At 42.6% G+C, this 24,160-nt stretch overlaps 1 protein-coding gene and 1 long non-coding RNA gene across 3 annotated transcripts in view; one reads left to right on the top strand and one right to left on the bottom strand.

The window, feature by feature from the left end:
- Window positions 1-24,160, top strand: part of CDH12 (cadherin 12) — a 666,500-nt gene that overhangs the window by 161,398 nt on the left and 480,942 nt on the right. The gene's annotated exons all lie outside the window — the stretch shown is intronic.
- Window positions 1-24,160, bottom strand: part of LOC309538826 — an 87,909-nt gene that overhangs the window by 50,743 nt on the left and 13,006 nt on the right. The window contains exon 2 of the long non-coding RNA XR_014222358.1: window positions 11,728-11,893. This is a non-coding gene — a long non-coding RNA (uncharacterized lncRNA). The remainder of the gene's footprint in view (window positions 1-11,727; window positions 11,894-24,160) is intronic.

Raw genomic sequence — 24,160 nt, 5'->3', positions numbered from 1 at the left:
GAACACTGTCCCTTATGCCTGATTAGATCTTGCTGGAGGGGATTGACCAGGTGGGTCTAATATGGGACGTACACATCTTTGCAGGAGGAACAGGTACCTGAAAATATTAAGGAGGCTGCAATGCTCTCATTCATAAAAACAACAACAACAACAACATTGGACTGGGAAGTCCAATAATTATCCTGATAATTACCACCCAGTTGCATATATTAGGTGAATGCAGAGAACCCAAGATTCACCTTGTGTTTGTTTTTTTAAAAATATAATCTGATTTGCTTCTGAGTTACTTGGTTCATTGTCAGCTTTCACTCTGATTCAGATCACTTTCTATGAGCAAAGCTCTTTGTACCAACTATTCCCAGTTCACTCTTATGGGTAACTCAGAAACAACTATAATTTGTCTCCTTTGGAGGGGGGGCAGATTAAATTTGAAGACTTAGGAGCCCATCCAGAGTGAATTAAGTTGGCCAGATTGCAGACAAACATGTCCAGGGGCTTCTGTAAGAGAAGCATAAGAGAAGCATATTACTTTAATATGGATTCCTCCATAAGCCATATTAAAGTAATAACTTTAGCAGTCCGACTAAAACTTCAAAAATTAGTTTCATATTTCTAAGAGATGTAGGGGTTTATTCAATATAACTCAGGGGCAATTAAGTGGTGTATATTCTTGGTTGTACATATTTTAAATCATGAGCGGCTTCACACCGGTTGGCTTAGCACTCTATGCGGAGCTGCCTTGGAAGTTGGTTCAGAAGCTATAACTGGTGCAGAATGCTAAAGCAGGGATTCAGCTCTTTTGACCTATAGGAGAAGGTGTACACCCCTCTAAAGTGAGTGGAAGTCTTTGCTGACTTTATTAACAGTTAATGCATGAGATGAAGGTGACATTTTTGGAGGAGGTTAGTGGTGGAATGGGAGACTGGCATAATAGGAGTTATAAATTCCAAAAATGCAGTTTCTTCTTGCTTATAAAGCATGCTCTTAGCAAAGGAAATATTTATCAATGTCACACAAATCTCACTCTTGAATAATAAAGTCCACACCAAGTCAGTGCATACTAGCAAAACTCAAAGATCTGATATTTCACATATTTAGCCCTGACAGTTGGAGGGTATGAAACTGTTCTCTGCAGAAAACCAACCATTGTTCCACAATTTCTTGGGAGTCAGGGAGTTCTCTTAATCACTAGTTTAGGAAAGCCTGTCCCTTTCCATTTTGTAGCATAGACTTTATGTTGACATATCTCTGCTTCAAAAGTTTTGCTGTCCAGGATCTTTATCCTCTTGAAAACTCCCAGCCATGTACTGCTATTCCAAAACTACAGTGGCTAAGATCCCTTCCCAGACCACTCATTAACCCTCTCCCATGCAGTCCCTTTGCGACAAATCTCTTCCAACCTTAGTCCCTAGCAGTTGGGAAGAATGCTGACTATCCACTGTTGAGAGAAGGAGAGGTTAAACGAGCAGCTTGTCTAAATAAATGACCAGATTTGCTTGCCCACATCTAGGCAGCTGCTGGAAGAACTAATGAACTGGCAGCAATGCAACTAATTAGGCCAAATAGGCCTGGATAGCTTGAGGCAATATGATTACAAATGGCACTGCAATTTCCAAACAGGACATACATTCACTCTTCATTTGACTATAATTATTTTTACACTACTTATAATCCAGGCAGCGGTTTTCAAGCTGTGCTTCAGGGAACCCTAAGGGGTTGTTCTATATATTTATATCCCACTGTTCTTCCATCATGGAGCCCGAAGTGGCATACATAGCATTCCCCAGCAGTCTCTCCATCCAGGCATTGTCTGGATTTCAACCTGCTTAGCTTCTGCATACATTTGCCTGAGGCCTCAGAGATGGAGGGGGGCATATTAGTGTTGACAAACAATGTGTTCCAACTGAGGACAGAAGGGAAGAGAAGACATGAGAAGAGGGCTTCAAAGGAACACTCAGCTCCTGGGCTTCTCCTATGAGCAAGTTCGTTGCATTATATGCCTGTTTTCAGACCATGCCCTGAAGTGTAAGTTCCTTGGAATGAGAGAGGCACCATAATGGTAGATAAGCATCCAAACAGCTTGCCCACCATTTCTCATCTTCATCTGCTATGAATAGTTGCAGGGAAATGTTGGCTATGTGCTATGGTGCCTTATTGGGTCACCTGGAGTGATAGAGCGGCCCAACCAGCTTGGAAGCAGCACCCAGAATGAAGCACACGTGCTCTAGAATACTTCCATGAATTCTATGCAAATTGCTGGTGTTTCTTGGGAGATGGCTCAACATGGAAAGGGTTCCCTGTAAAGAAAGCTTTTAATGAGCACTGATCTAGTGTGTCAGTATTTCTACCTGCATAACTAAGATGCTTTGTGAATTGTTGGAGTGCCTTGGTTGCATCAGGCCACAGTATCTCATTTTGCGGTCAGAAGCTGTCAGGAATGAACCAGCTCCTAGTGGAACTTTACAGCCGGCTACAGAACAGAGAGGTTTAGATTTGACGCAGGCTGTGCTGACTCCCCTAGACATTGGAATGCTGGTTGCCAAGGGAACAACTGAGAGTGGGCTGGAACACAGCCAAAGCTCTCAGGAAGCTCAAACAGGCGCTAACAGACACAAAGACAGTCTTGCAGAACAGGAAGAGATTGGAGCTGATCAAATAAGTCTGAAGAGTCAGCGAATGGGAGGGCTGCTACACAGAAAGCAAAACAAGAGACAGAAGGGGTAAAAGTTCAATATCTTCTATAGGAACTGGAAGGAGTCTTCAGAAGGATCATCTTGAGTGATAATGTTGGCGGCTTTGTTAGAGCCGTCCGGAGCTATCTGTTTGTTTTTGCAATAAATCCTCCTTTTTCACTACCTAGGCTTACTGTGTTATCAAGCCCGGAACCTGGACTCCTGACAGAAGCCATGTTAGACCATGACAAGGTTGGCATATATGGATATATTAGGCAACTGTCACCACTCATATATATATATTCCTTGGTTAAGTGAGTGAGAGAATGATAGTCAGCTGCAGGATGTCAGGATGAAGTGGATAATCTGGACCACTTCTAGTCTGGATTCAGGCCTGATCTTGGCGTCAAATCAGCCTTAGTCAACCTGATTGGTCATCTTTATTGGGAGAAAGACAGGGGACTCCTACCCTGTTGCTTCTCTTGGAACTCTCTTTGGTGTTTAACACCATTGTCCAGATATCCTCCTGAAGTGACTCTGAATTGTGGTTTTGGGTGCACTGTCCTTTGATAGTTCCACTTAAAAAGCTTCCACTCTGTAGCTTTTGGATGTGTCTAAACAATTAAATGACAACTAAGAAATTCCATATTTGGATCCATGTTAGTCAATCACCCTGTGCATGCTCTGGCTCCGTCAGTACACATGGCCTCATCTTGTGCAATCACATCCTGGACCACTCCGCTAGTGGCTTGTAGGTATGGTGGGGCAGCAATCATTTACAGAAGTGCTTTGACCCTGAGCTATTCAACGCTTTGTGCATCTGTGCCAGCCTTGAATTGGGCCTGTAGCTCACAGGCTTCCAGAGCAAGGCTTTATATAAAGCAAGAATGCTGTCCTGTTTTAGTAGCTCGTCAGTCTCATTCTGCACCAACTTGAGCTTCTGCATTGTCTTCAAGGTTAGCTCCACACAGGATTGGTTGAAGTAGTCCAAATGTGAAGTTATCAAATCGTGGGTTACTGAGTGGCTAGAGCTTGGAATCAAGAAGTCTCAAGCTATGTGTATGATCCTTCAAGGACATCCAGAACAACCTAATCCACCTAGTTTCTAGGCCCATGAGCATTCTGACCATGGCACCTATAAGTTTTTAGGACTCGGCTTCAATTTATTGGCCACCATCCAGCACATTACAAACACTGGTCAACCTCTCCTGATTCAGGTGAAGTGGAGAGCTAGAGCTGAATGTTTTCTGCATGTTGTCTAAATCCCTGGATGACAACTCCCACCACTTTCATGGGGATGTTTAAACAGCACAGGGAACAAGAAGAAACCCTTCAGAACTTCATGGCACAAGTGTGCTGGGGCCAAGCAGTAGTCCCCAATACAATTATCTGGGTGAGACCATGCAGATTGTAGTGGATGAAGCCTTCTCAGTAACAGCAATCCTTTTGTGGAATTCTCTTCCAGTGGAAGTATGTTTGTGGTCATGCATGTTTATTCAGGCAGTTCAAAGATAAAAGAACAGACCACACAGTTATAATGGTATTGTAGTTTCTAAAGCTGGCTTTGTTTTGTGCAGAAATTTTCACATTGTTTTTAATGGAATGTCTTACTCTGTATGTATTTTAATGTTGTAAACTGCCCTGAGCTTCCAGCTGGAAGGGCGGTATAAAAATTAAGTTGTTGTTGTTGATAATAATGCGATAAAGAGATATTACACTGAAAAATGGGAAAAGCCTTCCATTTTCCTGAAGCCCGTTTCTCAAGAAATTTGCTGATTCTGTGAATATTACTCATTTGCATCATTATGTTATGGCCATTATAAGCCTGAAATTCAATTACTAATTGATGCACATAGCCTCAATGGCTGTACAGAATAAATCTGCTTGCTATAATTGTACATGACCTGTGTTACAATTACTGATGTAATTCTCTGTCTTCCTGCCAGAAGTAGTAAACTTTGACATGATCTGTGGATACTTGGTATTCTCTCTTACTGCTGGACCAAAAAAAAAAAAGTATCAAAATAAAAAAAGGTCCAGAGCTTTTGAGGAATTACACTGGCCTGGTCAGCACATGTTCGACCTTATTAACATAAAAATGTGCATATGACATAATTATGTTAATCCTGATAATTGAGGGAGGGGGGTTCCTGTATTGTTTGTCTTGCCTCTTTCTCTCAGTTGAATACAATTTTATGAATATAACTTTAAAATACAAAATCACATTTAAAAGGGTGCTAATAAAAAAAGATGGAATGTAGAGGTTGTGTGGTGTGGTAAGCCACTGTGATCCTATACAAGAGCACTGGGGGACATTTAGCCTGAGGGATTATTTAGACCTGACGACCTGCCATTGTCCTACAAGGCCATTTTGACCAAGCTCTTCCCATCTTCCCAACACCAGGTGTCTTGTCTTATACGATTATAGAATCACAGAACTGTGGAATTGGAACTAAAGTTATGGCTGAGCAAGAAAGGGTTTTGCAGACATTGTCAATCAGCTGGTCACTGGGGGTTGCAAAGCACCAAGTATAAACTTATTATTGGGGCTTGTGAAATGCAGTGCTTTTGCCCACATGATTTGATTTCAAAGCACATGGGCAAAAAATGGGTCACCTGACATCATTGTGACTTCAGGTGATTGACAGATGGGCAGCTCGATCCATGAGGATGGGAGAGATACAAATCTGGACCACTGGCCAGGTCCAGTTTCCCTCCCTGCTATAGACACTTAGCAGGAAGTAAGTCAATGAGAGTTCATTCTGAATCTGACATAGTATTGTACCTTTAGAGTGGTTTACATTTTACCCCAGTTGTTAATTCAGTCGGTAGTGGTGTGCAAGCCACTATCAATAGGAGAATAATACTGGCCAACTCTGCAGAAATGTTGATTCTTGAAATGGTGTATGTGAAGCATTCAATCCTTCAAAGAAGCACTGAATAAAAGATAACTGTGGTTATTCTACAGCCTAAGAAGATTACGTGTCCATAAATTTCCAGTCATACAATCTAAACTACATGAGGACACTGCTGAACAAAAGAAAAATTTCATCTCCTGAAGTTAAGCAAGAGTCCATGAGTCACACCAGTCTGGCAGATACCACTTGCCCAGGAATTTCATGTAGCAGAGATTCAAAGAAATCTATATATAATTGGCCAAATAATCAGTACACTGCCCCACACTAACCCCATTTTTGCACTTCTCTGTCTCCATGAAGTCTCTTATGAGACAAACATACTTATTGTGGAAGCTGTACTATATTGTGTCAATTCCAAATGGTGCTATTCATACCTATTATATACCTATTGAGAGCCAGTGTGGTATAGTGGTTCAGAGTGGTAGTCTTGCAATCTGGGGAACCGGGTTCCTGTCTCTACTCCTCCACATGCAGCTGCTGGGTGACCTTGGGCCAGTCACACTTCTCTGAAGTCTCTCAGCCCCACTCACCTCACAGAGTGTTTGTTGTGGGGGAGGAAGGGAAAGGAGAATGTTAGCCGCTTTGAGACTCCTTACGGTACTGATAAAGCGGGGTATCAAATCCAAACTCTTCTTCTCTTCTTCTTCTATTATGCTAGAAGCTCGGCCTTGTCCTCACCGGTTCTGGAAGGCTCCTACAGAAGAGTCCCATACGCACAGAGACTTTGCACCTGCCCATTAGGGGAAATAGGAAGCCCTGAACATATATTTTTTAGATGTCCTTTTTATGTTGAGATTCGTAGAGACACCATTGATCCTTTGCTGAAGAGGCTCACCCATCTTTCAGATAAGTTTAAACTAAATTCTCTCCTCTTAGGCAAAGATCACAAGACGACCTGGCTGGTAGCCAGATTCTGCGCCCAGATTTGTAGGTACAGATCATCTTCTAGAATAAAATAGCTTACTAGGGAAATGCTGAAGTCGCCCTTTGGGGTGCCTCAGGGTCAATTTTTATGGTAGCCCAAATCTCAGTTGTACAGGTGTATGTATATATTTCAATTTTAACTTATGAGCTATTGCTGCAATCTGCTCTGATTGTATATCTTATCTTTATGAACACTGTTTTTATTGTGTTATGCGAGCTCGTCTTTGACCGTAATAAATCACTGGTCAACAACAAATTTGCTGTCTGCGTTTTTTCAGTTGATTTAGGACGAATCTGATGCACTGAATCCAAAAATCACATTGGTTTTGCTCAATCAGGTCAAGTTTTTGAGCTATGGCCACATGTCTTTTTTTAACGTTTTTGTTCACATGTATGCTTGTGTGGAGCATTTTAGAAGAAGTTGGTGGGGGTAAAATGCCATGTCGAATATATTTTTTTTAATTGGAAATGATTATTTTAATGACAAGAAGTATTCAGGTCTGATAGTTCTGGGTGATTATGTCGAAAAGGGATCAGTTTAAAGTCATAAAACCTTGAAATCTTCCATAAATTGGTGCGGCTGGGATCAACAGAAAGAACCGGAGTAGCCTCAAGTATCCTGATCTTCAATCAGCACGTCGTCCTGTAGCTCATTGTGATGAAATTCCAGTGCCTATCTTCAGAGAACTTCCTGACATTAGTGATGAAGATGTCTCCAGTGTTGAAGGACATGAAGAAGAAGAAGTGGTTCTTGAAGATGATGCTCCACATCCATTTTTCCAAAAGGAGTTGAATGATATAGTTCGCGACCTCAGCTCGTCAAAGGACTCTGCCAAATTGTTGGCATCCAGATTGAAGGAAAAAAACCTCCTCTCTGACAGTGCTCGCATCAGCTTCTTCCGCAACAGGCATCAAGAGTACCTCCGTTTTTTCTCGGAAGAGAAGGACTTGGTGTACTGTGCAGATATTGTGCAGCTTCTGCTCAAGCTTGGAGTGCCACAGTACGAACCCAAAGATTGGAGACTGTTCACCGACAGCAGCAAGCGATCACTGAAATGTGTTCTGCTACACAACGGCAACCAGTTTGCCTCTATACCCCTGGTTCACTCGACTACACTGAAGGAGAACTATGAAGCGGTGAAGTATGTGCTGGAGAAAATTGGTTATGATCAGCATAAGTGGTTTATTTTTGTTGACCTGAAGATGGTGAGCTTTTTGTTGGGACAACAGTCTGACTTCACCAATTACCCATGTTTTCTGTGCATGTGGGATAGTAGGGACCGTGCTCAGCATTACACGAAGAAGGAATGGCCTGTGCGGGAGGAACTGGTGCCTTGCAAAGAAAGGAACGTCATCAACGACCCTCTGGTGGACAGAGACAGAATACTCTTCCCACCGCTGCACATCAAGCTCGGCTTAATCAAGCAGTTCACCAAGGCTCTGGACAAGGATGGTGACTGCTTCACTTACTTGTGCCAGGCTTTTCCAGGATTGACCATGGAGAAGTTGAAAGCTAGCATCTTTGACGGTCCTCAGATCCATCAGCTCATCAGAGATCCAGAGGTCAGAAACTCAATGAACAAAGTGGAACTGGAAGCGTGGAAGGCATTTGTTCTGGTAGTGAAGAACTTTCTTGGCAACAATAAGGCCAGAAACTACGCAGAACTTGACAACAACATGCTGACTGCTTTCAGAAACCTGGGCTGCAACATGAGCATCAAGATGCACTACGTATTTTCACATATGGACTGGTTTCCTGAGAACCTGGGTTCAATGAGTGATGAGCAGAGGGAGAGATTCCATCAGGACATGAAAGAGATGGAGACCAGGTATCAGGGTCGCTGGGACGCAGTCATGATGGTTGACTACTGTTGGACTCTGAAGAGAGACCTCCCTGCCGCTGAGCATTCCAGGAGTTCCCAAAAACGGAAGTTCAAGCCCTGAAGTTTGAAAAATGGTGAAGCAACATGCAATTTACGTGTACTTACCTTTATCAATGCCCACCAATCAGTTTACAGTAAACCTGACCTGATGGAGAGAAACGGATGCCATTCCCTGATTCAGCAGTGCAAAAATACCCTAAATCAGTTGTAGAAATCCAGACAACATTCAAAAAGTAAAAAATTGTTCCCCAGTGTTATCTATTTATCTACCTATTATGCTATGAATAGAGCCCGCCTTCAGGAATTTGGTTTCTTTTACCCTGTATGTCAATGAAGAGGAATCCAAAGCCCTCTAGATGTCAGGCTTGATGGGGCTAGATTCCACCAACCTCTGGTGGTCCAGAAGTTTCCAACCCCTGTTTTCTCCTAATTATTTTTCAGTAATTGTCTCTCCTTCTACAATATATGATGATATCATTAAATGAAATCTATGCGTGACAAATTAACTGTCATAATTATAGCATTTTTCAGTTTTAAATCTTCAAGTTCTTGATATATGGTTTCTACCTCAGGTGTAAAAATATGTCCAAGTTATTTCTATTTCCTATTCCAGTATTTTTTAGAAATTGAAAAATTGAAATGCATCTTTCCATGCCACCTGTGTACTATTTTTCTACTGTTACATGAGCACTACACGTAAATCCTTAACATTTTTTATTTGCTAATGCTGCAGCCAGCCAGTTTTAAAACAGAGTTTTATAATGCAGTGCTCCAAAGGGAATAGTCTGAGAGAAGAGTAACCACTTGAATTACTGTTGAAAGATTACAGGGGGAAATGAGTTCTTTTAAAGGTTTAAAGTGTTCTTTCAAAAACTAATCGGGCAGGCAAAATTTAGCTACAGAAAACAAAGACAAATAATAATAGTAAAATCCTTGGGTCAGAAGATACCTGATGGGACTGGAATATGTTCAGGTGGGATAGGGTGGTATATTAAAACCTACAAAAATTGGAATTCAGCTCAAAATGCAGTTTCTAAGTAACTGGAATATGAACATTTGTTTACATTCATCAGATGAGGCCATATGGTCAAAAGAAAACCATGTGGCTGGTTTTCTTACACTCTGCAAGTGGAAATGGTTATCTCCTCACCTATAAATAGAACCAAAACTGCTTAACAATAACCATGCAACAAGTATAGCACATTCTGGGATAATAAGACCATAATAATTAATGCAAAAGATGGAACTGGTGGTGAAGAAATATTTTTTCTTCACCTCCATCACATCCTCTCAATCTTGTCCAGTGGAGATTTTCTGAGTGGCTCCCAACAAAATATTGAAAATACAATAAAATTTCAAACATTAAAAACTTCCCTGAACTGGGTTGCCTTCAGGTGTCTTCTAATAGTCAGGTAGTTGTTTGTTTCCTTGACATCTGATGGGCGGGCGTTCCACAGGGTGGGCACCACTACTGAGAAGGCCCTCTGCCTGGTTCCCTGTAACTTTGCTTCTTACAGTGAGGGAACTGCCAGAATGCCCTCGGAGCTGGACCTCAGTGTCTTGGCTGACCAATGGGGGTGGAGATGCTCCTTCAGGTATGCACACTGTACATTGAGGGATAGGAGGAGACAATGATGCCAAGTGCAGAGCCAATGGGGGGTGTTGCACAGGGTAGTTGTATACTGTCAATGTGAAAAAAATATGTAAATATCAAAAAAGGAAAGTCAAAAGCTAAAAATAGCCTTCTTTGAATTGCACCCTTAGCTTGTCCTTTTACATCTGCCATGATTATGTGATAATATATCATTCTGATAAATTGTCAACTGAGAATTTGGGATGGTCCAGGGATGCTAGTTATTCAGTCTTTACGTGTTCTTAGACTTAGCCACATCTTAGGGAGAATACTTCCATCTTCACACGTGTTATTTTCTCCATCTGTATGGTAATGTTTATTGCAGTGATGTAACACCTGTGGCCTTCAAGATATTCCTGGACCACAACTTCCATCCCATTGGCTATATTGGCTAGGGCTGGTGGGAGTTCCAGACTGACAACAGTTTGATGTCCTCAGGTTCCCCATTTATGTTTTACTATAAAGCTACAAAATTCATTACTGGACACTATCGAGTGGCAGTTGTGATTTCCTTTGACAGATGCCATTTTTAATGTTACATTGGACCAAAGTCGCTGTGCTTCACATTATTTTCATTGTGAGGTGATTGATTACAAAAGCGATCTTGCAATGGTAGAGAATTGGTTGTGTGAGAATATGCCCTTACTTCAGTCACTTAAGGGAGACATGCTTAAGAGCAGATTGATGGCTGCTGACAGTATGGTACATACCTAAATGTTGTTTTACCCATTAGAGATAAATGAGTAGGACATTTATAGCTGCCCTGATTCTGACCTCTCAACAGCTCATTTAAATACTCTATAAAGTGCAAAGCATCTGTCTCTGTCTCTCTTCTCACTGCAATTCCAGAAAAAGTCATATTTATTTACTACACCATTTTGGTGGTGAGCAGCAGAGGTCTCTGCACATTGCAGGTTACAGCACAGCTGAAGAGAACCTAAAACACATAAATAGATTGTGTCTCACCTTAAGCTAGCTACCAAATTAATATTGTGAAAGCTTGCTTTTGCTAGGGTCTTTAGACAACAGTGGAGTAAGCGAAGGAAAAGTCCCTTTGCTGTCTGCAAATACCATGCCCAGGAGGAAAGAGAGAATGGAAGTTTAAAAGGGATTTTGATATGCAAAAAACTTGCCTTCCTGTCTGTGATTTTGACAGTGAGAATGACATTTTGGCTGACTTGCTTGGGGTGCATGAATGCAGGCTTATGCATTCCATGGCCAAACGTCAGGAGAAAATGGTTGTCCACACATCTATTCTTCTAGCTATATTTCTGCTGGGAATGAACTGAAAACTAAGCATTCTCCATCCATCTGTAACACTAACCACAAACATGGAGGAAACTTGTTACTGTTGGAAAGTCAGTTACCCCTGGCTAGTCAGCCTCTCATTCGTCAACTTCTAAAAACCAAACCCCAACAAACAGCAAAATGCTGGAAGCTTTGCATTGTTGTCCACATATCAAGCTGTAATGTTTGTCATCCAGCTACCAGTCCCAGGCTACCAATGTCTGTGGATGTTTAGCCTGACAGAATCTGAAGCTGACCTTGCTTTGGTTTTAGGAGTTGCTCTGCTTCTTTGACCAGGCAGCAATGAAAGATTCTGTTAGGTCTTAGGGCTCATCCAAACTTCTTTTTGTGCCTTTACTCTATAGTTCTGCGTACAATCACCTAAACATGGGATAGACAACAGATCTTACCAGCTTGCTGGCCTCCTGAAGTTTTGGACTACAATTCCCATCAGTCATAGCTGACACGGCTGACTTGAATTGACTAGAGATGAGTGAATCTGTCAGTTTGGGTTTCTCTCCATTTGCCATTTTTGCAGTCTTAAATTCAGCTCTCCATATTTCCAAGCCAGGGTGCCTAAAAGAAAAACAAATAAAAAGTCCTCATGAAATTGCATCTGCATTTCAGTGCAAATTTCTCCCGGTATACACATTTTTGCCCAAGATGCAAATTTTTGCAGAAAATTAATGCCTTTTTGTAGATTAATTTTCTCTCGTTGTGGATTTTTATAGATGCTTAGCCCTGGTATATGTATTTTTGTACACACTGCTTGGCTTGGAATGACTTGGGATTGCAAAATTCAGAGAAGTACAAAGGATGACTGTATTTCGGTTTATGTATTGATTTGGAAAGTGTAGATTAAGTAGATTTGCCTTTAAATCTGAACCAAGCTGAATTTCTTTCCCCGTCCCAGTGAAAGCATGTGCTCCGTCATTGAGCTATGGGCTTTCACTTCTTGCATCCCATCTCTTTTCTCTCACAGCTACACCACCATCCATTTTATCCATGGTTTGGAGCAGCACAGTGGCGCCATCTTACCTACCAGTAGAGACCCCAGGTGTACCGGCTTCTCTTCACATCTAACCTAGTTTAAATAATTGAAATGGTCACCTCTCTGTTCTCTTTATTTCCGCACCCTACAATATTCCACCCCTTTTCAATGCCACTCCACAACTGGAAGGCAGAAAGGGGAGGAAGCTTCCTCAATCATACTTTTGAGCTCTGCATGTGGCTGCCATGAAAAGAGGGGATATGCAACTGTGATTTTTATTGTGTTTTTATTTGTTTTAGTTTTGTATTTATTAAATGGTATATTGTGGGGCTTATTTGTTGTTCGTTTTTTTTTAAAAAAAAACTTGCTGTATGTCACTGTAGGTCACCTTGAACAGTTCCCCTTTTTTCCAGTGGATAGATGGACTATTTAATAAACAAACACAACTCTCCTCTTTACAGAAAAGAAGCAGGAGAGTGAAAAACAACATACACCCTCTTTCTTAGATGATTCATACAGGGTGAGTCTTTTAAAAGAGGCCCGGTAGAACATGTGTACACTGTATCCACGGGGCCTCTTTTAAAAGACTCACCCTGTATATACCACCCTCTACACAAGCTACAAGGTAGTTTGCAACAAAATCCAGTAAGATAGCAAGAAATCTGTTTGAAAAATGCTATGCTTATAATAAAACAACTCATAACAAATTATTAAGCAGCTACAGTGGTGCCTCGCAAGACGAAATTAATCCGTTCCGCGAGTCTCTTCGTCTAGCAGTTTTTTCGTCTTGCGAAGCAACCCTATTAGCGGCTTAGCAGATTAGCGCTATTAGCGGTTTAGCGGCTATTAAAGGCTTAGCGGATTAGTGGCTAAAAGGCTATTAGCGGCTTAGCGGCTTAGAAAAAGGGGGGGAGCGAAAAAAAATCGGAACACTTGCAAGACGTTTTCGTCTTGCAAAGCAAGCCCATAGGGAAAATCGTCTTGCGAAGCAGCTCCAAAACGGAAAACCCTTTCGTCTAGCGGGTTTTCCGTCTTGCGAGGCATTCGTCTTGCGGGGCACCACTGTATTACTAATAACGGCAGCAGCAACTAATCAATTTGTCTAGTCATATGTCTCCTGTTCCAAAAGCCCACCAAAAAGGGTGTGCCTTAACCAGCCACCTAAAACTATAAAGAGATAAAGCCTGAAGTTCCTTAGTTCTGCCCGGATGCTTAGTTCTGCCCGGATGCTGAGGTCCAGCGCCGAGGGCCTTCTGGCGGTTCCCTCATTGCGAGAAGCAAAGCTACAGGGAACCAGGCAGAGGGCCTTCTCGGTAGTGGAGCCCGCTCTGTGGAACGCCCTCCCATCAGATGTCAAAGCGATAAATAACTACCTGACATTTAGAAGACATCTTAATCTGTGATATTTTACTGTATTTTGGTTTCTATGGAAGCCGCCCAGAGTGGCTGGGGAAACCCAGCCAGATGGGCGGGGTACAAATAATAAATTATTATTATTATTATTATTATTATTATTATTATTATTATTATTATTATTGTAGTTCTATATCCAAGGAGCCACCACTGAAAAGGCCACATACTTTCTCCTGTGCAGGGACTACCAAGAAGGCCTTTTCAAACATCCATCTACCACTCAGGATCTTATTTGTTACAGGACTACTACAGTAGGAACTGCTACCATGTGGGTAAAAATAGTAATGCCCGCAGTAACCTGGAATTGCCATGCGCAACACACAGGTGGAAAAGGTGTTGCACTTGAGAAGGCCTGTTATTCTCAAATAATTCTGGCAACAGTGGCAGGCAAACACTATTTGAGCACCTACCTAGGATAAATCATTGACCTTCCTGGTTTTTGATATTTGCATATATTTTGGGATGGCTAAAAATGTTGAAGTGAATGGCTAGATTTAGAATACTCCATGCATCAACCTCCTCTCCCAGATACCTAGCAGTTCAATCTATAGGTGTGGAGAATGAAACTTGACTGTAGCATACTAGCATGTGTGGAGGGAATGCCAAACATGTAGACACAAAACACCAATAAAGTGTTTCCCTTTGATTTCCGTCGATAATTTTTTATGCAGAAAGTAAATCTCAATGCACAATAAAAATCTCCATAATATGGGAGACGATGCAGAAATCTACTGCTACAGGCTGCGGCAACGGCCACAAGCTTAGGTGGATTTTAAAGGGGGAAATTAGATGGATATGTGGAAATGGGGTCAACAGCAAATAAATGGAGCCTCCTTGTACAGGTGCAGTCTACTTCTGAATTCCATTTTCTGGGGCACAGGCATCAAAGGAGGAAATGACTCTTTGGAAGTAGCTGGTTGATTGCTGTTGGAAACAGCTGAGCTGGATGGGCATATCTTTTTGTAGTATTTAGGGTCATCATAATCATCATTATTAGAGGTGCTTTCTAGGAGGTTCATTATGTGGACAGGGAGTTGGTGGCCTTTTCTTCATCCGTGTGACTCCTGCCCCGGCTGGGAATTCTGGATTTACCTCTCACCATCTATCAGGAGACGTTCTTGTCGTCTTTTCCTTGTTCAACAGAAATACTTTGCCTTGCTTTATCTCTCCTTTCTTATTCATACATGTGCTTCAGAGATTTAGGTCTCCTGCTCATGCTGTGTTCCTTGATATTACTGGTGTTGATGACCCATATCTCACGAACTGGGAAGCTAATTAAATGTGCACAGGCACCCTGCAGATGAATAGGAGACACGTTGCTAACAATGCGCTGTGGGGGGGGGGGGGAAATCACTCTGTCTGTCATTTCATATAACTGAAATAACCAGGCTTAGCTTTTTTTTTTTTTTTTACTGACACCAGAGCTGGTTTCTTTGTGTTGCCAAGGGCTGAAAACTACCACCATGAATCTGCTTCCCTGATGTCCAGTAAAACATACAGTGTGCCAGTATGTTTTGCATTTTCTTCCCTCCTGATCCACATCTTCAGCTGTTGATGACTAGGGGTGGGAAAGTACAAAACATCTCAATGTCACAGCCTGTGATAAGTCCCAGTAGATATTGGTTCATACTGTGTGTGTGTGAGAGAGAGAGAGAGAGAGAGAGAGAGAGAGAGCGAGCGCACTATAATGGCATGTTGGCTGATCTTGGTGACAGCCATGTATTTACCAGTTTCAGCCATAATATATGAGAGGCCTTGTTCATAGAAAATAGGAAATGAGTTGGTAAAAATAACATCTGAGGCTGAACATTGGGGATCAGGTGGTTTCCCCATGTTGGGGAGAGGAGTCTTCCATGAACAAAACTTAGAACATTAAGGGAAAGCCTGGGTGTGAGGAAGGAGGTAGAGATAAGTGAGCTGTTGTCATGCAGCTGGTTCTTGCAGATACAAGTGTAGCTTGTTGTGAAAGCAATACAGTGGTACCTCGGGTTACATATGCTTCAGGTTACATACGCTTCAGGTTACAGACTCCGATAACCCAGAAATAGTAACTCAGGTTAAGAACTTTGCTTCAGGATGAGAACAGAAATCATGCGGTGATGGTGCAGCGGCAGTCCCCATTAGCTAAAGTGGTGCTTCAGGTTAAGAACAGTTTCAGGTTAAGAACGGACCTCCAGAACGAATTTAGTTCTTAACCAGAGGTACCACTGAATCTGCTGAAATTCCCTCTTTGACACCATTATTAAAGGTGCAGAAGGCCTTTTTTCATCTGGACCATTGGAACTATCTCCTAGGAGATGAGTTCCCTTTGCCCCCCCCCAATTAAATATTTGAGGGAGCCAGACTCCCCACCCCCAAAGTTGATTGGCATTGCCATTCAAATGGTGTACATGTGCCACATTTTGTGGTTGGTTATGTGGGGCGGGGTTTACCTGCCACAAATATTTGATCCAGGTTGACATCCCTGATCTGACCACTCAGCCCAAATCCTTCTCTGTGTGACAAAGAGCTCCTTCCTTGTTTATGTGGCTCTTTGGTGCTTCTGTGCCTTGCCCATGAGCAGGTCCCATCAACAGGCCTCATTGTAGATCTAGGGAATCACTGTTTTTGAAGGTGTGTCTCTTTCCTCCTAGTGAATACGGGGAACCAGTTGCCCACCTTTCTACGGCAAGGCGGCTACTTACATTGAAACTTTGTGTATCATTCAACCTTCCTTTCATGAACAATGCATAGGGTTTTGATTACTGAACTCCTACTCTGAGCTATAATTATTTCATTTGATATCTGGTTTTCTGTATGCAGGGAGGTGTTCATTAGCCCCCGCCCCAATTTTAGAGAAGCACTCAGTCATGTTTTCTCCTGCTCTGGAGGGTAGGACTCAAACCAATGGCTTACAAGAAAGGAGATTCCGACTAAACATCAGGAAGAACTTTCTGACAGTAAGAGCTGTTCGGCAGTGAAACGGTCTCCCTCGGGAGGTGGTGGACTCTCCTTCCTTGGAGGCTTTTAAGCAGAGGTTAGATGGCCATCTGTCATGGATGCTTTAGCTAAGATTCCTGCATCACAGGGGGTTGTACTAGATGACCCTTGTGTTTCCTTCCAACCCTACAATTCTGTGATTCTGTGTTATTCCCCATACATGTTGACTGGAGGGGTACAATACAGCAATTGTTTTTCCACCTCATATGTTCTTTTGAGGGGGAGGGCATGCAGAGATTTCCCAGTGGTAGCAGCACTGCACTTATCAGGATACGGTGAGGTTGCAGAGCTGTGAGTTGACAGTGGTGCTGTCAGGCGTGAGGAATTCTCTTCCTCCCCCAATGAAACCAAGAAGCAGGGAGGAAACAAGAAAGTTTTTACATATGATTTATTTCAGTATCACGGTGAAAGACAAAGAATCCAGTCATCCCTCAGTGATGGTGTTGCTCGCATTGAACCCCTTCCCCTTCCCTTTTAGCAACGACACCTGCCTCAACAGTGTCTGTCCGTGGTCAACTGCCTATGTGCCCTTTGTTCTTGCACACATAATGAATGCCACATTTTGGGAGAAGGGGGGTCGGTTATGCTGTCCACTGATGTGTCAGCTAGCTGCTCTGCCGCCCTTCCTCCTTCTCCTAACACCTCATAACTCTGCTGTTCACCTGTCTCTGAGCTGTTATCTTCCTCAATGCTCTGCTGTAATTTGAGACTGCCTTCCTCTTCTCTTCTCTTCTCTCCTCTTCTCTTCTCTTCTCTTCTCTTCTCTTCTCGTCTCTTCTCGTCTCTTCTCGTCTCTTCTCTTCTCTTCTCTTCTCTTCTCTTCTCTTCTCTGCCCTCCCCTCTTCTCTACAGGGGACCTCCGCCATTCTTCCTCCTCTTCAGTCCAGTCCCTGACAGATGCCCCTCCCCACCAGGTGTGTGCACACCTGTGCAGTACTACCAACCACCGATCCAGAACAACCCCCTCCTTTGCTGCTGCCTTGCCCTAATGAGCACACTGCCACCAGAATACTGCCTCCTTCCACAAGCTGCTGCTGGTTGTTCATTAAATTGGACTCAGCTGTTCCTACTTTGGGTGGTTGTCCTCATTTAGAATTCCCACTGCTCTGGGGATAACACATCAAAATTGCTGCTCCATTTTATCCATTTCAGGGGATAAGATTTATTAAAGAAAGCTTATTACCAGTGCTGGGCAAGTCCTCAAAGTGCATTCAGCTTTTCCGGTGGGCAGTGTTGCGGCCAGGTATCCAGGCCCCTGCAGTGATCTGGCGTGGAGGTGGGGAGTTGACTCCCCCCTTGTGCTGTCCTGGCTGCGTCACTGGCACTGGGCAGGGCCACGGCCAGTGTAGCCCCGCTGGCCAATCAAAATTAAGTATTCTTTCCTCTTATAACCTCCATGCTCAAAAGGCATGCTCCACATAAGTTGCATCCTAGTTGTATTAAACTGCACTTCATGGTATAATAATAAAAGTGGCTTTAAAATTGTAACTTTGTGATTGTAGCAGAGGGTTTTGTTTTTTAAAAAAAATTGTCTTCATCAAAATTTCACTCTGTGTGCATGAGCTGTCCCTTTCAGGAGCAAAAGATCTTTGCAGGCATATGTTAAGGTTATTAGCATATGCTTTATGTACTAAAAATGCAAAATGTGTATAAAATGTCCACAGAACACCTGCTCACTCTTCAAGTAGAAGTGCCTCTCAAAGCAGAGATAAGCAGCACCCAGGTGAAGCATAATGCACTATACCTGGAAAGTAGCCTTGGTTCAGAATGACCTTTGGAGCTACTATGTAGAGAAGTTCAGATACTCTGAAACTTGAAAATTTACTGTTGCCACTTTTGGGAGAGTCTGCAACCTCCAGAAAATCCCTCATTTTAAAAAAGAAAATCTATCTTTCTGCAATTTTCTCCAAACTACAAATACTGGTTGAAAGTTAGGTTGCCATATTGCTGACTTTCTGATCCTTTAAATATATATATTCAAAGCATATTGGGCTGGAAGGATGCAGAAAGCTCCTAAGACCATCACCATGTCCTAGGTTGAAGCCCACACCCATGGGCCATGCATAGATCATCCCTGTTCAGAAAAATCACATGCAACAGACTTCCTTGGATTGTACCACTTCAGAATGCAGGTTCCCCTCCAAAGATGGTATCAGCTGAGAGCATGGGCAGGGTAATGGGGTGACACCAATGGATGATTGTGGCTCAACACGATAGTAGTAATATATCATTTTGATCACCTAGATCAGCTGGTGTCCTCCAGATATTTTAGACTACAACTGTCATCAGTCCCAGCCAACATGGATAGGAATTGTACTTCAAAACATCAGATAGGCAGAAAGTTGGGGAAAGCTGACCTAGATCACATTGATAACATGCCAGAATTACAGCTCAACCTCCATCTGGGTTACTTAAAATGTGGTCAAAAGTGATATTGCACTCTTGGAGTTGTAAATGACTGCTGAACCCCATGAAATTGAAAAAAGTTTTGCTAGCTACAATATTGGCAAGGTAAAGGTAAAGGGACCCCTGACCATTAGGTCCAGTCACGAATTAGGTCCAGTTGCGGATGACTCTGGGGTTGCGGCGCTCATCTCATTTTACTGGCAGAGGGAGATGGCGTACAGCTTCCGGGTCATGTGGCCAGCATGACTAAGCCGCTTCTGGCGAACCAGAGAGGCGCACAGGAACACCGTTTACCTTCCCGCTGGAGTGGTACCTATTTATCTACTTGCACTTTGATGTGCTTTTGAACTGCTAGGTTGGCAGGAGCAGGGACCGAGCAATGGGAGCTCACCATTGGGTTAAATATATACTACCTAGAAAATCTGTGTTAATTAATAGTATATTTGTGTTTCATTTGTTAAATATGGATAATGTATTAAATTCCATGGAGCTTTAGAACCAAGGAAATGCATTAATACAGGCTCAATGCTTTTGTCTCTATTACGTTTCTCCCCCACCCCTAAAAAGTCTTTTCCTAATGCCTCACCACAACATTAAGGGCATTGCAGGAAGGGATTTCAGTTGTGTTTCTTATAGTTTTGAATTTCCTATGCCGCCCTGCATTACCGGCTATTTTGGTGGATGAAACATCTTATCTGATATTAACACTTAACAAATGAGCTGCTGTGTGTTCTGTGGATTTCATTAAATGTATCCGATGACAAATCGTACACTTGAAAATGCCATGGAAAGAGATTTATACGGCAGCAGCACTCGGGACTCTTGATGCTTTCCCATCAGCCGCAGGTACTATCCCATTTTAGAAATGCATCGCTGCTTTCCCTCTTCTGTGGCAGGTGAAATACTGGATGGATTAGCTTATTTGTTTTGCAAGCGCTTGAGATAAGAATAAGATAGATTGTCCAGGCTCATGTAAAACTGCATAGTGAATATATATATATATATATATAGAGAGAGAGAGAGAGAGCTCACTGGTAGTTTGGCCTTTTCTCCTCAGAATGCAATCCCAGCAGAAGTTATATTTGCTTCAGGGCAGTGTTCCTAGGTTGTGGGAAATGTTCCTCAACATAAGGAAGAAGGGGAAGGGAAATTTTTCTATGGAAAAAAGCAATCACAGAAACTATTTTTATCCTAAGGATTCCACCACACTACTGTGTGTTGCATATGTAGTGTGCTCTCACTGCTAGTTTTTTGAAGCCATATTCATGACGTTAGTCACAATCTGTATTGATTCAGTTGTTTATTGACATATGCTTCTTTTTAATGTGTTTTTCCTCCCTCAAGCCAACTTCAACCCAACTAGAAAATTGAATGGGGACATTTGAGACAGTCCTCGCACATGTGCAGGTGACTTCATGAATAGGAGGGGTTTTTTGGGGGGGTGGCAAAAAGGCCATGTTTGTGGGGTGAAGACATCCTATTCTCCTCTCTCATGTAAGCACCATGCACATGCAGTTTGAAACACAGCTAGGGGAAATGACCTTGCTGAATTTTAAGTCACTAATGTGAACATATTCTAAGCCTGCAAGTTTCAAGGTAGCTGAATTTTCATTCTTTGTACATGTGCTGCTAAATTATTTCCTCAGATTGATTAAACTGGATGCACTCTGCAATCTTTTTGGCTTTATTTGAAATATCAAGGTAGCACACTTTGCTTTAAACAAGTCTAGCTTTCTCCTCTATCCATTGGCTAGTCAATTCATTGGCCTGTTCCCTCCTTCCCACTAAAATTTTTGGTTACTTCTGCAACCCTTGGGGTTCCCCAAACTTTCCTTCTGCCCCCATAGATGGTATCGTTTTAGCAATGTAAGAATTAGGTTTGCTATTAGTAATAGAATTGCTCAACATTATCCACCATGGATGCTCTGGGTAATTTAAACATGTCATATATATTTTCCTTGACATTTCCTAGATGTAAAATATGGGGGAACATATGCAAGCTGCCTTGCATTGTGTCTGTCCAGCTCATTATTGTTTACACTGAACTGCAGCAAGAAGAGTTTGGATTTGATATCCCGCTTTATCACTACCCTAAGGAGTCTCAAAGCGGCTAACATTCTCCTTTCCCTTCCTCCCCCACAACAAACACTCTGTGAGGTGAGTGGGACTGAGAGACTTCAGAGAAGTGTGACTAGCCCAAGGTCACCCAGCAGCTGCATGTGGAGGAGCGGAGACGCGAACCCAGTTCCCCAGATTATGAATCTACCGCTCTTAACCACTACACCACACTGGCAACTCTGTATGGTTTCATGCAAGTGCTGGAGCTAGACACATCAAAGAAATGCTTCAGATAAACGCGTTGTAAACTTTGTATGAGAAATTGGGTTGGCAAAAACAGAGCTCCACAGCTCCATCTGGTGTCACAATGTTAGAATGCATAAACAATGCATATAAAGCGCCTTTTCTTTGCCAATGTAGCTGAGTCCAAGGAGTCTTTTCCCCCAGCCCTATCTGGAAATGCTGGGTTTGAGCAGTGATGTGTATTTGTGCTGTGGCATGGATATGTAGATTTGTGCAGAAGATTGATTTGGCATGAAATCCTGTGTGCAAAGCGATAGGTGCAGGCTGATCACATAAGTTCTAAATCAGAAGAATAACCCATGGTTGTAGATGTTGTGAGCTGAGGGGGGAGCTCCCGCTTTCAGCCTAGGCTACTAACTCCTGACCCACGGAGAAGCCAGTAGCAAATTCTGTGTAGTCTTCCTGTACAACACTAATCTTAAGATACGTCCCAATGCAATTGTTGTTTCTTATTTTTGTGTAATGTTTGAGAATAAGAAGCGTATTTTGCTTTTTAAGCACTTGCTCCCCCTCCCCTTCTCTAGGTTAATAGTATGAACTTAGTGCTATATTTTTAGTGCTTAGCTCAGCTCAGCTCAGCTTGGTGTTCACTGAACTGGAGACAACTTCTGCAAAATGTAATTGATTTAAATGAATTTAAAAGTTATACATTTCGTAAATTGATTGTTTGTGAGTTTTGCAAATATAAGCATTTAAGAAACCTGCCCCTTGTTTTCTTCAGAGTTTTCTGGGTTTACCTCTTCCTAGAGGTGCACAGATAGTCCATGAATTTCCAACAGTTTTTGGACACGGGGAAAAGCAGTTCCGCAAACAGATACACTTTATACTGGCAGGCTGGTGCTTTCATGTTGACATTTGACATTCATCAATGAATGTGCAATATGGCATCAGTTTCAGTTCTATTTCCCCTGGCTTACCTTGATACATAAGCACATGAATCATTTGAGTATGGGTATTTAGTGATCTTTACCTATGAGTAAACATTCACATGATTGCAACCAAAGTGTGAAGAGCAGATTTGTGTCCCCAAACCTGACAGGGCCCAGTGGGTTGGCTTGTCCATTGTCTAGGCCCAACACTGGCATCAACCCCACTGTCCCGCCAATGCCATCTTTTCACCCGGGTTTTATTGACTATCTAAGGGGGTCATGGGACGCGGGTGGCGCTGTGGGTAAAAGCCTCAGCGCCTAGGGCTTGCCGACCAAAAGGTTGGCGGTTTGAATCCCCGCGGTGGGCTGCTCTCCCGTTGCTCGGTCCCAGCGCCTGCCAACCTAGCAGTTCGAAAGCACTTCAAAGTGCAAGTAGATAAATAGGGACTGCTTAGTAGCGGGAAGGTAAACGGCATTTCTGTGTGCAGCTCTGGCTCGCCAGAGCAGCGATGTCACGCTGGCCACGTGACCCGGAAGTGTCTCCGGACAGCGCTGGCACCTTGAGTGAGATGGGCGCACAACCCTAGAGTCTGTCAAGACTGGCCTGTACGGGCAGGGGTACCTTTACCTTTACCTAAGGGGGTCATAGGCAGCATGAGAGTTTGTATTTGCTGTCTCTTTCAAGTAAAAAGAGGAGAGCACTGAGAGTTCCTTGAAATTTTGAAGTAGCTGCTTCCTCTGAACATGTACTGTACTGATAACAGGCTAGGGGGCTGGTGAGGGAGATTGGCAGATGAAAATGGACCATGGTCCTAGGCTTACCATACTTCACAACAGCCTCATCAGTACAACTTGTGAGATTTCCAGACATTTCTTTCACTAGTCAACCAACACTGGAGTTCTGGTGGTGGAAGGATTCTGAATTGCTGACAAGTTTGAGTGTTTTCAAAGGCTGATATAAAACTTATTGATTCCCTGTTTATCCTAACTAACCTGAAGGAATGTCTCCACCCCCATCATTCAGCCTGGACACTGAGGTACAGCTCTGAGGGCCTTTTGGCAGTTCCCTCACTGCTAGAAGTGAGGTTACAGGGAACCAGGGAGAGGGTCTTCTCGGTAGTTGTACCCGCCCTGTGGAATGCCCTCCAATCAGATGACAAGGAAACAAACAACTAGCTGACCTTTATAAGACATCTGAAAGCAGCCCTGTTTAGGGAAGTTTTTAATGTTTGAAGTTTTATCATGTTTTTAATATTCTGGGGAAACCCAGCTAGATGGGTGAGGTATAAATAATAAATTATTATTATAACTTGGGAAGAAATAAATCCCCTTAACCAATGTCTTCCCACCGCACCCTGAGCAGCAATGATTAAGCCATCATATTTGGAAGGTCTATATGCAAACCAGTCATCTTTGGGGCTAAATTTACAAATATATTTTTGGATGTTTCTGAAATTAGCTGGAAATTGCTTCCTGTTGTTATTGTGACCTTGGCCTTCATCAGTTAATTGGAGGCATTGTGCTATAATCTGGTATTCCTAGGTAGCATCTCATTATTTCTGGCAATTAGTTGCAACACTTGTGAAAAGCTGCTACATCTTTGAGAAAGATGAGGATCTCCGCCCCCACCTCCATCTGCCTCAATGGTTCTTTTCATAAGGAGCTGAAACTTTGTTCAGACTATTGCAAGCAGATTGGCAATGGGTGCTTTGGGAAGGATTTGGGACTGGGGAGAAAGTGGTTCAGTTTGTGATTAAAGGGGAATATATCAAATTTGCACTTTCTGAAACAATATGAGAACCGAAACACAGCCATCCTTTGAAA

This window comes from Podarcis vaucheri (genome assembly GCF_965113315.1).
Source record: "Podarcis vaucheri genome assembly, chromosome: 8".
NCBI classification, from domain to species: domain Eukaryota; kingdom Metazoa; phylum Chordata; class Lepidosauria; order Squamata; family Lacertidae; genus Podarcis; species Podarcis vaucheri.
Note: the sequence above shows the minus strand (reverse complement) of the source record. Positions and strands in the feature narration are given on the sequence as shown.